The 12,338-nt window shown below is 40.8% G+C and overlaps 1 long non-coding RNA gene across 1 annotated transcript in view; it reads left to right on the top strand.

The window, feature by feature from the left end:
* LOC102304998 overlaps nt 1-12,006 on the top strand; it is a 27,382-nt gene extending 15,376 nt beyond the window's left edge. The window contains exons 2-4 of the long non-coding RNA XR_316561.3: nt 942-1,032; nt 5,952-6,002; nt 7,859-12,006. This is a non-coding gene — a long non-coding RNA (uncharacterized LOC102304998). The remainder of the gene's footprint in view (nt 1-941; nt 1,033-5,951; nt 6,003-7,858) is intronic.
* The last annotated feature ends 332 nt before the right edge of the window (nt 12,007-12,338 follow it).

The following is a 12,338-nucleotide window of genomic DNA, read 5'->3' as shown; positions in this document are numbered from 1 at the left end:
CAGGGATAGCTTCTTTCCCAGAGCTATCACCGTAGTAAATAAGCACAAAAACAATTGAACCTATTCCATACCGTCACTGTCATTATATTAATGCTGCTATCCTGTATATACTGTACATACTATTGTTTGAGTACTTACGATTGTTTTTTTTGTACTTTTTATATTTTACATTTATATTTATTATTGAAACTTGCACCAAGGGAGTGGCACTCCAATTTCGTTGTACTCTGTACAATGACAATAAAGGCTATTCTATTCTATTCTATTCTATTCTATTCTATTCTATTCTATTCTATATAAGCCATATTATGATGGGTTATGTTATATCAGCATAATATATTCTCTGTGCTCCTTATCCGCTCGATCCAGCAGCATCATCACCCAAACCATATACAATGTTTGGTGGTGCGAGCACATCTGAAGCAGCCCGTTTCCTGCTGTGGGAGAAAGATCTGACTTTTTTTCCCTATGTTTTCTAAAACAATCCAAAGTTAGTTGTGAAAATTTCCTATGAAGACCCTAATAGCTGTTTTCCAAGTGTAATGCACTGATTTTGCCCTCGAAGGGATTGAACAGTCATCATTAGGGTGTTGAGCGTGTTTTCTGCGTGGTCTCTGAGCAATTCCTTCAGTTAACAACACGTCTTTAAAAACTGCAGCAAAACCATGGTTGTTGTTCCAGAAACTTATTGTGCAGAGAAAATTACATCAAAGCGGGAACATTTCACTTCCCATTTAGGTTCGCATCATAAAAGATCCTTCTCATTATAAGAAAACAAACAAGTGCAAGCTGACCAGCAAAACAGAACTTTTTTTTTTACTTCTTCCCAGAATGCTGATCTTATACCTCCATTATCTCATCACTTATCACCTTCACAAGTACTCGCTCTGACCCCCCGTGTCCCCCACTCTACCACTCCCCCACTCCCTCTTCCTTCACAGCTTTCCAAAAGCCTCGCGGGAGAAGGAGTCACCATCGGTGGAGAGCAAAGACACTGACAAGTGACACTCACTTAATGGACATCCAACTCAGGTAAGCATTATGGATTTTGGTGCCACAGATCATTTCCATTAAATAATCACAGATAAAAGCTTCTGTTGTGGCATTTATCGGTGAACCCCTTTGTAAAACAACTTTTTGATGTAAGAAGCACAACTTGCTGTGCTGTTTTCCTGTTTTGTTTTGTTTTTCTCTCTGATTCACCTGCACCAGTAGTCTTAGTTTGCTCATATAGTTTTTACTACTTTTGATATTGTTCCTGGGCAGACATCTAATTAGTGAGTTAAGGCTTGAATGGTGATTCTAAATTGGTTAATTTGAGAATGGTTGCCTTTCCCTCTGTGTTAGCCTCTCAACCTGGTTTAAAAATTTTAAGTCTTTATTTCAGCCACCAATTCATATTCATATTCCCGTCAAAAATATTTTGAGGAACATCCAGCTCCTATATTCAGTGCCCTGTTTGTTTAAATGTGTTTTATTTGTCCATAGCTTCCAGTATGAATAGTTTGAATGTTCAGACTCAATAGGAGCATGCTGGAAAGGTGAGACCTGCATTATTCTGCAAAACCCTCATACCGCACCCCAGCCTCCTCTAATGATCACGGCCCAAAGCCAGCTGAAGCATCTTCCATTATTTAGAAACGCTGCACTGAAAGGCAATCTATCATTAAAAGATGTGCATTCTCTCAGCTTTTGTTGGACTGATAATGGGACCGTAACAAGGCAGCACTGTCTATACTGCTACCTTATAACGTCCAAAAACAATGACTACCACCGACAGTTTGGCTCTGTGTTAACAGAGATCAGTTTCCAGACTCGTGTTACACTTTGTGAAAACTGTGTTGGCCCTTTGAGGAGCTGGTTGTGGTCAGTGCTGTGATCCAGCACACTGCGTGGAGGCGACATCATGGCTAAGAGAGGAGACAGCAGGGCAGCCGATGCATTGTTTCCAGGGCACTGGAGGGATCTGAGCGAGTGGAGCATAGAGAAGAGACAAAGCCACAGAGTAAGACTGTTTTTCCACAAGCTGTCCTGAGCATGTTCTAGTCTTGTTTTCTAGGTACAGAACAAACTGAGAGCATCTGCACATTGCTGACTACTGCCAGCACAGTCAATACTCAGTAATTTAGATGGCATGCTCTCTATTTTGGTCAATTCAATAACACACTGATTATTGATCAGAAGATCAGTCAGTGTCACTGCGCCTTTATTATGTCTGCAAATTATATGAATAATTTGCATATGACTTTTCTCGTGCTGCTTCTTTCAAGGATACAGCAGTTAATGAATTTAAGGCTCATCATCACAAGTACTAATGTATTGAGCTTGTTAGTGTTTGTCAGATTGAACTGACTAAGCTAACCATTACAAACCATCATGAGACAGGTTAGTTTTACTAATATTTTTTACATTATACATGCTTCCCTTAGGCAATATTATTAGAAAACACTGTGTATACATTTTTATTGCTATGCAGATTTTACCCAGCGTTATCTATCTATTAAGCCCAATGACAAAAATCAACTAGTTAACCTAGAGGAATGTCTTAAAGAAATAAAGGCCTGGATGACTTCTAATTTCTAAATTTAGTTCAAATTTAGGTACGCAGTTTGTAGAAACTGGTGTATAACCAGATGCTTTTGTTATATGACGTTACCATGGCCTCCGGTGAGGAATCTCGTAGTCATTTGTGATCAGGATATGTCCCTCAATGTGCACATTAAACAAATACGGAGAACTGCCTTCATTCATCTGCTCTGTACTGTTAAAATGGGAAACATCCTGTCTCAGACTAAAGCTAAAAAGCTAGTTCATGCATTTATTACTTCCCGGATTATTGAAATTAACTTTTGTCATGTTGTTCCTTTAAGTTCCTTAAAAAGCTTTCAGCAGATCCAAAATGCCACCACAAGAGTACTGACAAGGACTGGAAAGAGAGCATATTTCTTCCATAGAGGGTTCTCTTCATTTATTACCTGTTAAATCTACAATTTTAATTTTATTTTAAATCTTGAAAAATCTGGCTCTGTCATAACTTAAAGATCTTATAATACCTTACTATTCTACTTCATTAAAGCCTGCAGAAGGTTTCTTCCATGTTAGTTTTTTCTTCCTACTGTTGGCTAGTGCTTGCTCATAGGAGGGTGTTTGATTGTTGCATTTTATTTTTAATATTGAAGGGTCTTTATCTTGCAATATAAAGCACTTTGAGTCAACTGATATTGTGAATTAGCACTTCATGAATAAAATTGAGGAGAATTTGATCTTACTGATGAGGCCTTGTTGCAGTAGTAATTCTGGTTAGTTACAACAGGAACTGCAGGTTCAGACATTCGGTTTGAGTACTTGACTGACGAGAAAATGGCTGAATGCTCCAAATCAAAATATTGTAGTTCTGTGGATAGCAAACCCACCTGAACCAGTGAAGGAGAGCAGGATAGTTTGGATGTATCCATAGATTAGCAAACTGTTATGCCATATCTGAAAAATAACTCGTAACAAAAACTGTTTCTCAGAATAAACGACTCTCTCATTTTCATCCTGGTAGTTTCCATCATTTATATTTCTTAAAATCTGCAAAGCTTGTGACTTTTTAGTAACTTGTTACTGTCCTTGATGAGTAAGGCATTACACAGGCCAACCTACTTGCTATAAAAAAATTTTTAAAGCCTTCCCTTCATGTACATTGGGTAAAAGCCAGACTTCAGAAATGTTTGTTTTCTACAGAACCAATAAAAATGTGGGAGAAAAGAGAGTCTTTCAACACATTCGTTCACTTGGTGATGGAGAATGGTGTCAATTATATCAGTACAAATCTGCCATAGGTGTTTAACTGGTGACATTTAAGGCCATAGCATATAATACTCATTTATTCGTTCAGTTGGCCCATGTGCCCTTTTGGCATTGTTAGATTTAAAGACATCACTTCAAATAGGATAAAAATGTTTCAACATAGGTGAACACTCAGAATAACTGTGTACTGTTTTTCATGGACCCTTTCCTCCAAAAGCATAAAATGGACACAAAACATGTCCAGCAAATACCCTAAAAAGAGCCACCAGATCACCTGACAGCAGGAGTCAAGTGCTCAAGATCGTCCTTTAAATGTCTATACATGCTTATATATATGTTTACCAATACAGGATAAAACGCTGCCTTACAATCAGGCAAGTTCTTAAAGCCCACCTACATTTTTTGTTTTTTGACTGAGCTGATATTAAAAAATGTACCAATTAAAGTATTAATTAGTTTGATTAATGAAGCTGTGAACACAAGTAAATTACCTCACAGTGACCATGAAGCAGAACTGCACCATGCTGTGCTCACAGCAAATATTAAGAGAGACGAGGACGAATCAGCCCATCGGCACAGATCTGTCTCCAGCTGTGTGTGAACTTTTAATTTAAGTGGAAATTAAATACCTTAACCCCTTCCACCCAGGAGGCTGTGTCAATTATAAAAGCACCATTTTTCCCAAGTTGCCATGGGCGACTCATTCACTAAACTACTACCGATGACAAAGATTCTGCTTCAACGAATTGAGTACAGCTGCAGTGCTGACACATTGGTATTACAGACTCTAATTTATCCTTTTTATTTATAAAAGTCACTGGTCATGGCCGGTCTGAGTATTTCTGCTGGGGTTTTTTGCACATATCCTTGTCTATATCCTTGTCTGGGGTTTGCAGAGAATGATCTGAAATTAGAAACTTTTCAGTTCTCAGGGTGAGAATACTTTGATACAAGAAGTCAAAGGAGTAACCAGACTACTTCAAGCTAAAGACAACAGTAACTCATTAGAATCACAGTTTGCAGAAGAGCATCTCTGAACTTGCACAGCCTCACTAAAACTGGAACACTGTTAAAATGTTGGCTGGTCTAATGAGACTCAATTTCTGCTGCAACACTCAAATCGTAGGGTCGGAATTTGCCTTCAACAACATGAAAGCAGGGATCACACTTTGGGCCTCTTTGCACCAACTGGACATAAGTTATGCCTATCTGAGTGTTGTTGAAGACCAGGTCCATCACTTTATGACAACAGTGTACCCATCTACTCATGGCTGCTTCCAGCAGGACAACGTATCAAATCACGAAGCTCAAATTCTCTCAAACTGGTTCCTTGAACATCACAATGAGCTTACTGCACTCAAATGGCCTCCACAGCCACCAGATCTGAGTTCAGCACAGCACCTTTGGGATGTGGTGAAACAGGAGTTTCACATCATGGATGTGCAGCCAACAAATCTGCAATGATTGTGTGATGTTGTCACGTCAACATGGACCAAAAACTCTGAATATTTCCAGCATCTTGTTGAGTCTGTGTTACAAAGAATTAACACCCCTCTGAAGGAAACAAAACGGGGTCCAGTCTGGTGTTATATATACTGTATAAAAGAATAGTAATGATGCATAAATCAGACTTTCTTCCTGATGACCAACTAAAACAACAATTACTTAAAAAAAACAACAACTAATGAGTAACTTTGTGTCCCTTGTTGTAAAGGTTTACTCCAAATCAATGAGACAAGAGACAAAAACCAGAAAACATTTGTAATTGCTGAAAAACTGTGCTTATGCTGGACCTCCGTACACACTTAACATGACCTTGAGACAAATGTAGAGCATCTTCAAACAGAAAACATGTCCTGTAAAGTGAGGTATGTTGTTTAAATTGGTTACACTGAAGGCTGCCCTTTCCATCTAAACTGAAGCAGACCACCTGTGTGCATTAGAGGTGCAGTAAGGTTGCTGCCTCCCGGAGCCTCTTTAATATTTTATCAACCAAAATGTGAAAGCTCTCTGTATGCTCAGATCTGTGTCTGCTGTGATCAAAAGGCGCATGAGCCAATTTCGTTTGCAACATCTTTCTTTAAATGATGAAATACTTCATTTTGTTGCTTTCCCTGTGTCCCCTTTGACAACCCGCACCCACCTCCTGCTCCACACAGAGCTGGGTTTTAGATGTGGAAGCTGTGCTCAGGTCCATGGAAAGACAGCTGGTAAGTTTATCCAAGTCTGTTTTAATAAACGTTAATAGATATTATTATATAATAAATCTAAATCAAAATGGTAAACTCCTAAAATATTTTAATTTAGGGCATCGTCTGAAGTTTTTCTTTCTTGCACGCTTTTCTCACTTTTGGTTCAAACCTCTCCGTGTGAAGTTTTGTTTGTTTGTTTGTTAGCTAAACTGGTGTTTTCTAAACTGTTGGTAGATGTGGGTATAATTGTGAATGGATGGTAATAAACTCCAGAAAATGTAGGTGGAATTGGGTCAGGAGAAACTGCCCTGCAGCAGGAGGCATTTTACATCAGTTATATTCTGATTGCTGCCTCTCACTACAGTGTGTGGATTATTTGCATCGAGTGTGCATTCAGGCATCACGCAGGTTAGAGGCCGTTTAATGACCAATCTATTCCAACTGCAGAGCCTATTTGTATTCCCACAGCACATCCATCGAGGCTGCAGTGCCGGTCGCGGTCACGGATGCATAAGAGAAGCAGTCTGAGCGAAACCAAGCCTGAAAATGTCCTTTAGTACACCAGCGGTCCCCAACCCCCAGGCCTCGGAACGGTACCGGGCTGCGAGAGTTGAGGCTCAGGTGTGAAATGTATGGTTTTCAGGGTTTTTAGCGTTATTTTGTTATCGTTAACTCGGTTTTCCTGGGTCTTTTCACGTGTGTTATGAATAAATCTTCCTTTTTTCGGTACCGGTACTAGTTTTATTTTGTTGTATTTATCCGCGACACATTAAAGGCCGGTCCGTGAAAATATTGTCGGGCATAAACCGGTCCGTGGCGCAAAAAGGGTTGGGGACCGCTGCATTACACCGTAAATAGACTGAATCTGTGAATCGAATTGGATATTTAGATCTGGATTTATTTGTGATATTTTCTTGAAAACTTCAAGACAACATCTCCCAACATTACAAATTCAGTTTCACATGTCTTTGTGAAAGGGGGCAGAATGTCACAGCTGTTAGTGCTGTCACTCTGCAGCAAGATGGTTCTTGCTTTTAGTGATGTGTCGGTCGCGAACGAAATGGCTCTTAGAGCCGGATCTTTGACGTGAACGACGCAAGCCGGCTCCTTATTGCGAGCCGTGGGTTTGTTTGTTTTTCCCCCCAAAAAAGCAACAAAACAACCTGAAGAGCCGGTTCGGAGCTGAAAAGAGCCGGCTCTTTTTAGTGAGTCGAGCCAAAAGAGCCGGTTCTCTAACAAGAGCCGGAAATCCCATCACTACTTGTTTTGAACCTCCTGGTCAGATAGATGGAGACTCCAAATACATGTCCAAGGACGTGTTTCTTAGGTTAGCTACTTTATTCCAAGTTGGCCTTAGGTATGGATGTTAGTAGCTGTTGAGCTGCTGAATGTATCCCAAACCCCTAATATTACCATATATCTTGTGAGAAAAAGGATGGATCAGTGATAATAAAACTTGCTCTTATGTAGCGCTGTTCTACCTTACCGGATGTGGGGTATGTTTAACATTTACACTCCAATAAATGACGAGAAACTCAGGGTTCTTGCCCAAGGGTACTTTGGCATGTAGACTCATGGATTAAATCACCAAGATGACCTGCTCTACCTCCTGAATCACAGCCAGGGGGTAGAGCAGGTCAAGGACATCGTTCAGATTCCGGTTGACTTTATCACTTTGAAGTTGGGCAAACCTTCAGCTCTGGTAAATTTTCCAAAACTTTGAGTAACCTGCTAACAAACTGAACCAGTCATACAGTCTCCTCAGCAGAAGTAACGACTGTGTATTTTCAGTTGTGTTTAAATGTTTTTTTCAAATGTATACCCTAATGTTGGCAGTGAAGCATCAAACTAAAGTTTCTTCTTTTTTTCCTCAGAATTCTCTTTTGGAGAAATGTCCTCAGTCGAAATGTGGAAACAGCCCAGTGGGTCCTCTATCTCCTTTAAGCCACAGCAGGTCTCGCTCCAGTCAACAAGCTGATCCGTAAAGTCAACTTTAGATGCTTTTCAACTTTTTGAGCAAAACAAATCCCATATTTTTGCCCCAAACAGTCACTTGGAGTAGACAGACTTTGAGCACTTCTTGTTGCCGGTTTTCCTTTATTCCAGCAACAAAGAGCCCACAGAAGTGTACGCTCTGTGCCACGAGCACCAAACCTGCTGTGATTGGCAGCTTTGTTGGAGGGGTTCTTTTTTTGGCTTGCTAAAATCCCTGTGCAATAATCTCACCTCTTAAGTAGTTGTTTGACATTACAGGGAGGAAAGCAATTTCACACCCGGTTGTATCATTACTCAACTGTTCCATAAGCGATGAAAACCTGACGGTCTCTGGAATGACTGAAAAACTTTCCGTCATTACCGAGCTGCCAGACCAGAAATAAACAAGTGTTTTCTGTGATGTACACATACAGCCTGCTGCATCTTTATTTGAAGGGAAATCCACACCCACACCCCCAGCAGCACAAAAAAATTAAAGCTCCCTGGCTTATTCGTTTCTATAATTGAGCCTTTTGCTCTGCACATGGATTCACAAGCATGTCGAATTACGACTAAATCATATAGCGTGACAATGGGCCCCCTATGCACAGGATCTTGGCAATTAATACTGTTTTTCATCTTTTTATGGGCTGCATCATTTCCCTTGCCGACAAATGAGATCTTGTTATTTCCTGCCTGATTACATAAGTGATTGGATCCTTATTGATATTAAGGTTGTGCGCTGCCCCAGAGATACCAGTGTGCGTTTAATGATACGTTCCAGTGGGAGCGACAGACCGCTAAGTTATTTTCGAAAAGGGACCAAAACCGCCTCTGTGGCGGGAATATGGCCGACTGTTATGCATCTACTCTATTAAGAACTCCATTATTGTGAATATCCCTGTTTGTCACTCTGACAACTGTGTACAACAAATCCCTCCGGCTGAAGTACTCCACTGGCAGAAGCCCGGGGAACTAATGAGCCTAATATGTCCCCAGGAACGTCGCCTCTGCCAAGTGTGCACTCTAAATCCTCCTGTGTAATCAAGGCGGTGCAGGACATGGATATCTGCAGATAGTGGCAGTAGTACTTCCATATCTCACTGTTGTCTCCTGCCCTGATGAGTCTGTCTGACTCAAATTACTAGGTGAAAGCGGGGTTTTTGTGCTGCCGGTAACGTGGAGTAGCTTGGGTAATGACTATGGTCTTCCTGAACACTCTGGTAGACCATGGGAGATAATCTAATGAAGGGGAGAGAGCCATGGTTCATAATTGCCTGAGAGAGAAGCTGGAAGAAAGGTACACATGGAGACTCAAACCTGTTTTTCCTGCGCGCTCCAAACTCAAATGCTGCTGCAAAAGCAGGAGAGGAATCAAGAGATGCTGATGATAGTCGGACACAGAGCATTTAAACAATCAGACCTGTTCAGAGTCGTTCTGCACTGATACGGTTTTAAGTGTTAATGTTTTAGCTGATTTTGAAATGGGATGTTACAGCCTGCTGCTGCAGACTCTTGGTTTTACACAAAGACACAAAATAACAAAAAAAAACCCAGAATGTAACCCAAACCTGTAACATAAACTGGGAAAACTTCTAAGAAACCATGAAACCTGGACACACAAGGAGAGGTGCGCAGATAACCTGATGATGAACACAGGGAAACTCACGCAATAAATGCACATGAGGGTGACGAGGGAAGTGGAAACACACGAGGAACGCAGCTGGGATGAATAGGCCTAATGACACAAGAGGAAGCAAAACTGAACACACTGAACACGAGATAAGAGACCATCAAAATAAAACAGGAACCGCGCAGACTAAGACACACAGACTTGACACTGGGACTGGGAAAGAACAGGAGAACATGGAAACAGAGGGAGGTGAAGGGCTGGGGAGACATGGCATGAAACGTGGGAACAGAAAAGCGAGCGGAGACACGGAGGGAGACACAGACATAACGAACATATACGTACACATCAACAAGAAAACATGGATCATAATTCTAATTAAACTTACAACCTAACCAGGTCTAAACTCTATGCAAACTGTAAACACTAGAAGTTAAACATTTCCCCAAAATAGCAAAAAGGGATCAAAAATACAAAATGCACTCAAAATGCTGAGTCAACGGCCCAGCACGCTGACATCGGAGAGGTTATAAAGACTGATGGCTGTGTTTCGTATTCATGTCGGTTGTCCTGTTTCACTAATTTGTGCCTCCTCCTGTGTGTGACCTGGAAATCAATCTCAGTACACCATGTTGTTAGACGTGTCTCAGCTCCTCAAAATACATCTTCAGGCCGGAGCGGAGCGGCGGCTTCACTAGAAGAGCGATAACGGAGGATACACACGTGTATCCTTTTACAGAAGGATTTTCTGTCGATTACTGTTTCTATGTATTTTTAATTTAATTTAAATTGTCCATAAATATAAAAAAGACATTAAAGGGTTGACTTAATGATGTGTTTCGGATAATTGTCCTGGCACATAACCTGACTGAGCTTGAACTTCAGGACATGAGCTGATGGAGAGACGTCCTCCTTCAGGTCTTTCTGGTAGAGAGAATTGATGTTTCCATCAGTTACAGTAAGTCGTCCTGAAGCAGCAAAGCAACCCCAGACCATCACATTACCACCACCATGTTTGACTGTTGGTCCTTGTTTTTGTTTTTTTTTAAATGAAATGCTGTGTTAATTTATAACACGTGTAACAACACTCAAAACATCCAAAAAAGTTCATCCTTTGTCTCATCAGTCCACTGAATATTTTCTGAAAAGTCTTGAGGATCATCAAGATTGTCGAGATGTTCTTATCTTTCTCTCTTGCCAAATGTGAGACGAGTCTTGGTGTTCTTTTTGGTCAGCAGTGGTTTTCTCCTTGGATCTCCCATGGATGCTGTTTTGCCCAGTCTCATGAACTCTGACCTTAACCAAGACAAGGAACAGAGTTCCTTAGACGTTGTTCTGGGTTCTGACCTCCTGGATCAGTCGTTGATCTCCTGTGAACATTCACCACTGTTCCAAGTTGTCTCCATTTGTGAATAATGGCTCTCACTTTGGTTCACTGGAGTCCCAAAGCATTAAAAATGTCTTTGTAACCCTTTTCATAATGATAGACGATAGATGTTTCTGTGGATCATGACATGATCTGTTCATTTTTGAGATATTTTAGACATTTTCCACAGTTGTAACTTTAAAGCAAGGTGAGGAGGATCATTTTGTTAAATACCCCTTTGCCTCACCTCCTCTGCTCTGGGACTGCAATGTGAGGAGCGGAGTCATGGATGTGCAGTGGAAATGAGAAGGGGAGTGTGTCTATGGCTAACGTGTGGAGTGCAGCGGTTGAGATGCATTGTCCATAATATCGAGTAGTTTCTTAAACATCCTCCTATTCACCACAAGGTCAGACATCACAAAGATGGACTTTCACATCGATTCATCTGCTGCACAAAGAAGTTTAGTCTTAGACATGTTAGGCAGGACAAGTTTAGACATTTTTTTTTTCAAATAACAAGAACACGGCTGAGTGACAGTATCTAAACACCCAGCTCTATTTACCGTGGTCGAAAATGTTTGTATTTGGGAAGAATTCAACGGTTATGATGACGTTTTACTGGGAAACAAATGCAGTGACAGAAAGCAGTAGCTGTGCAAACCCACAGCAGGGCCTGGATGCTCCGGCTTCTTAACGTGACTTGTTAATTTTTCATGCGGGTGCTTACCTCCGGCAAACATGGCTGACGATGACCTCACTGCTCTTCATTTTCAATGGGTTCTCTAAAAACTGCATCTCATTGCTTCCTTAATAATAAAAAAAACCCTCAAATTACAAGCCACCATTTCCTCTTTTTTGTGTTGTTGTTGTCGAGTGTCACAAGTCGAAGCAGGTGTCACATATTGCTACCATGGCAACATCAGTTTTTGGTCTTCAATTAGCCTGAGAGTAAGGTGTCTATGAATTAATCGGTCTTTATTCTTGTGAGGCTGGCAAAATAACTGCAAATGTATGCAAAGAGGTATGCACCGAACGTTCGAACAGTTAAGAATGCAAACTGTAAGAAAAAGCAAAAAACCTTTGACATGTGGTGGATTACTGAATCAGTACATTACTTTTTTAGTGGGTTAAAAACTTTCTGGTTATTATTGACTGTTTGGTTGGTATAGGAGGCAAAATGAACGTGAATCTGCACTGGTATCAGATGACAATACCGCGAGGATGTGGCTGCAGTGGATAGATGCAGTTTTCACCTCACGTCCTCTTGTCCAGGCTGACCAAGGACATCGTTCATGCTTCTATTCAGATGATCCTAGGTTTTCCTTCTCTTTTTTTTTTCTTTTTCAGTTCAGTTTTGAACCTCTTAGCTAAAGTCGCTAAACTT

The sequence above is a fragment of the Haplochromis burtoni genome, unplaced genomic scaffold (assembly GCF_018398535.1).
Source record: "Haplochromis burtoni strain Fernald_Lab_line unplaced genomic scaffold, NCSU_Asbu1 Contig_181, whole genome shotgun sequence".
NCBI lineage: Eukaryota > Metazoa > Chordata > Actinopteri > Cichliformes > Cichlidae > Haplochromis > Haplochromis burtoni.
This window is presented reverse-complemented; position numbering and strand designations above follow the sequence as displayed.